Here is a 5,000-nt window from a genome sequence, read left to right as displayed (position 1 = left end):
GTGCGAGAGACGCAGAATAGAGTGTGCGAGAGACTCAGAATAGAGTGTGCGAGAGACTCAGAATAGAGTGTGCGAGAGACTCAGAATAGAGTGTGCGAGAGACGCAGAATAGAGTGTGCGAGAGACTCAGAATAGAGTGTGCGAGAGACTCAGAATAGAGTGTGCGAGAGACTCAGAATAGTGTGCGAGAGACTCAGAATAGAGTGTGCGAGAGACGCAGAATAGAGTGTGCGAGAGACTCAGAATAGAGTGTGCGAGAGACTCAGAATAGAGTGTGCGAGAGACGCAGAATAGAGTGTGCGAGAGACGCAGAATAGAGTGTGCGAGAGACGCAGAATAGAGTGTGTGAGAGACGCAGAATAGAGTGTGCGAGAGACGCAGAATAGAGTGTGCGAGAGACGCAGAATAGAGTGTGCGAGAGACTCAGAATAGTGTGCGAGAGACTCAGAATAGAGTGTGCGAGAGACGCAGAATAGAGTGTGCGAGAGACTCAGAATAGAGTGTGCGAGAGACGCAGAATAGAGTGTGCGAGAGACTCAGAATAGAGTGTGCGAGAGACGCAGAATAGAGTGTGTGAGAGACTCAGAATAGAGTGTGCGAGAGACTCAGAATAGAGTGTGCGAGAGACGCAGAATAGAGTGTGCGAGAGACTCAGAATAGAGTGTGCGAGAGACGCAGAATAGAGTGTGCGAGAGACTCAGAATAGAGTGTGGGAGAGACGCAGAATAGAGTGTGTGAGAGACGCAGAATAGAGTGTGCGAGAGACGCAGAATAGAGTGTGCGAGAGACGCAGAATAGAGTGTGCGAGAGACGCAGAATAGAGTGTGCGAGAGACGCAGAATAGAGTGTGCGAGAGACTCAGAATAGAGTGTGCGAGAGACGCAGAATAGAGTGTGCGAGAGACGCAGAATAGAGTGTGCGAGAGACTCAGAATAGAGTGTGCGAGAGACTCAGAATAGAGTGTGTGAGAGACGCAGAATAGAGTGTGCGAGAGACTCAGAATAGAGTGTGCGAGAGACGCAGAATAGAGTGTGCGAGAGACGCAGAATAGAGTGTGCGAGAGACGCAGAATAGAGTGTGCGAGAGATGCAGAATAGAGTGTGTGAGAATAGAGTGTGTGAGAGACGCAGAATAGAGTGTGCGAGAGACGCAGAATAGAGTGTGTGAGAGACGCAGAATAGAGTGTGCGAGAGACTCAGAATAGAGTGTGCGAGAGACGCAGAATAGAGTGTGCGAGAGACGCAGAATAGAGTGTGCGAGAGACGCAGAATAGAGTGTGCGAGAGACTCAGAATAGAGTGTGCGAGAGACTCAGAATAGAGTGTGTGAGAGACGCAGAATAGAGTGTGTGAGAGACTCAGAATAGAGTGTGCGAGAGACGCAGAATAGAGTGTGCGAGAGACGCAGAATAGAGTGTGCGAGAGACGCAGAATAGAGTGTGCGAGAGACTCAGAATAGAGTGTGCGAGAGACTCAGAATAGAGTGTGCGAGAGACGCAGAATAGAGTGTGCGAGAGACTCAGAATAGAGTGTGCGAGAGACGCAGAATAGAGTGTGCGAGAGACGCAGAATAGAGTGTGCGAGAGACGCAGAATAGAGTGTGCGAGAGACGCAGAATAGAGTGTGCGAGAGACGCAGAATAGAGTGTGCGAGAGACTCAGAATAGAGTGTGCGAGAGACTCAGAATAGAGTGTGCGAGAGACTCAGAATAGAGTGTGCGAGAGACGCAGAATAGAGTGTGTGAGAATAGAGTGTGTGAGAGACTCAGAATAGAGTGTGCGAGAGACGCAGAATAGAGTGTGCGAGAGACTCAGAATAGAGTGTGCGAGAGACGCAGAATAGAGTGTGCGAGAGACGCAGAATAGAGTGTGCGAGAGACGCAGAATAGAGTGTGCGAGAGACTCAGAATAGAGTGTGCGAGAGACGCAGAATAGAGTGTGCGAGAGACGCAGAATAGAGTGTGCGAGAGACGCAGAATAGAGTGTGCGAGAGACTCAGAATAGAGTGTGCGAGAGACGCAGAATAGAGTGTGCGAGAGACTCAGAATAGAGTGTGCGAGAGACTCAGAATAGAGTGTGCGAGAGACTCAGAATAGAGTGTGTGAGAATAGAGTGTGTGAGAGACGCAGAATAGTGTGTGAGAATAGAGTGTGTGAGAGACGCAGAATAGAGTGTGCGAGAAGCAGAATAGAGTGTGCGAGAGACTCAGAATAGAGTGTGCGAGAGACGCAGAATAGAGTGTGCGAGAGACGCAGAATAGAGTGTGCGAGAGACGCAGAATAGAGTGTGCGAGAGACTCAGAATAGAGTGTGCGAGAGACGCAGAATAGAGTGTGCGAGAGACTCAGAATAGAGTGTGCGAGAGACTCAGAATAGAGTGTGTGAGAATAGAGTGTGTGAGAGACTCAGAATAGAGTGTGCGAGAGACTCAGAATAGAGTGTGCGAGAGACTCAGAATAGAGTGTGTGAGAATAGTGTGTGAGAGACGCAGAATAGAGTGTGCGAGAGACTCAGAATAGAGTGTGTGAGAATAGAGTGTGTGAGAGACGCAGAATAGAGTGTGTGAGAATAGAGTGTGTGAGAGACGCAGAATAGAGTGTGCGAGAGACTCAGAATAGAGTGTGCGAGAGACGCAGAATAGAGTGTGCGAGAGACGCAGAATAGAGTGTGCGAGAGACTCAGAATAGAGTGTGTGAGAGACGCAGAATAGAGTGTGTGAGAGACGCAGAATAGAGTGTGTGAGAATAGAGTGTGCGAGAGACGCAGAATAGAGTGTGCGAGAGACGCAGAATAGAGTGTGTGAGAATAGAGTGTGTGAGAGACGCAGAATAGAGTGTGTGAGAGACGAGACGCTTCACTGTTCCATCATTTGGACTCTGATTTCTGGAAATGTAGAGTAACATCTGTAAACTGCAGTGTGTCCGTCCACATCATAACCGCTCATATTGATGAATCACTCATGCGGATAGAAATACTATTTTAATATATTGCTTCGATCTTAAAAATGACAGGACTTACATATCAAATTAATATACGGTAACACTAGCCCTCGTCTAATGCATTATAAAGGTATTCATAATGTACATTATAATGCATTATATCTTTTCATAAGTAACGAATCAAAGTTAAAATGGATTATTTGCAGACTGTTTTACAGCTGTGAATCTGAAACAATAATTATTATAATTTATTATAAGTGTGGTTACAATTATTCATGAGACTAATACAATACATCGTAATTTCTGCATTCAAAATACCTTTATAATGCACTTCATATGAAGTAAATATCAGCCTCATCAGGACAGTTTCCCGAAGTTAGGAAGAGGGAAAGTTTTATTAATAATTTAAAATCGTTGTGTGATTGATTGAGTCCCACTATCGCTCTAGTGGAAGCGTGTGGTACTGCAGCCAAAAATAACTTTATAGAGTAAAATGTGATTTTGAAAATATATATTTCATATAAAAATTGAAAATAGTATTTTTGTGCATTTTTCATATCAATACAAGTAAAATTCTGTAACTGTTTTTTAAAGTTCACTTTTTAAAACACATGAGCAATATCTGTCGCTCTAAAGCATTCAAGATTTACCACAGTTTAAGTTGGAAATGTGAATAAATGGATTGTAAATACAGCGTAAATATAATGTACTACCATAAAATATTAAATAAAAAACATTATCAAACTAGTACAATCATGTCATTGACAATTGTTTTTTAATTGGGTCATTCCTGACCGACGCGCGAAGAGCTCCAGAGGGTTAACAGCATTTTCAGGTTGTATCATTAATTATGAGTATTCAGTTTTCCTGTCCTCATTAATTGGGAGACTGTGGGGAATATGTGCTTTATGTAAGTTAACTCATCACTGCAGGGCCGTCGAAGCTCATCAAGACATGCACTTTCCCACATGCAGGAATATGATCTTATCAGCCGGCCTCATCTCTCAGATCAGAACTGTACTGCGTTCATCTTTAATCCCGTCTGCAGGGTATTCAGTCTCGGCTCAGATCTGGAACGTTCCCGACTGTAATGCACAGAGAGCTTTTCTCGGGAGTTCTGGTGTTGTGTTCTGGAGTGAATCCGAGGAGCTGAAGAGGTTTCTGGAACGCTGTGCCGAGATATGGAGTCCGCTCTCAGACATCATCCCATGTTTAATAGGATTCCGAATGCATTTGGTTTCAGGGATATCTTTGTGCATTTCCAGGTTTGCTAATCACATCCGTCTGTGACACGCTTGGAGGAATGGCACAGACGTCGACACACAAAGCGCTTCACAGCGGCTGGAAACCGGATTCGGCACCGATGACGATTACTGATCTGAAGATTCCTTCCGGACTATTCCTGAGATGCATTAAGATTCGCGACTCGTGAGTTGTGTGTGCCCGTCCTAAGTCTGACGAGTGTGAGAAAGAGGAGATGTGAATGACCTTTGCTTTGCATATTTTAATGGCATTTCAAGCACTGAGACTCTAATAACCCGAGTGGAAGAGTTCAGCATTACACTCTATTATACTCTATTCTGTGATCGTCACACTTCATCCTTCCCACAATGCTTCATTTCTGGTCATGTTCCGGCAGGCGCTCTCTCTCTGCTTGACCGACACACACACACACACACACACACACACACAACATCAGGAGAAGACCTGAAGATCAATCTGACCAGACAATCTGATATACACACACGTTTGGATTAATTACAGTTTTAATGTTTGTGAAAGAGTCTCTTCTGCTCAAAGCTGCGTTTATTTGATCAAAAATACAGTAAAACAGTGAAATATTATTATAATGTAAATCATCTGTTTTCTATGTGAATATATAGTAAAGTGTAATTTATTCCTGTGATCAAAGCTGAATGTTCAGCATCATTACTCCAGTCTTCAGTGTCACATGATCCTCCAGAAATCACTCTAATATGAGGATCTGATGATCAAGAAACATTTATGATTATTATCAGTGTTGAAAACTGTTGTGTACAATTTTTTCTTTATTTTTTATTTTTTA

This window comes from Squalius cephalus, assembly GCF_949319135.1.
Source record: "Squalius cephalus genome assembly, chromosome: 9".
NCBI classification, from domain to species: domain Eukaryota; kingdom Metazoa; phylum Chordata; class Actinopteri; order Cypriniformes; family Leuciscidae; genus Squalius; species Squalius cephalus.
Note: the sequence above shows the minus strand (reverse complement) of the source record.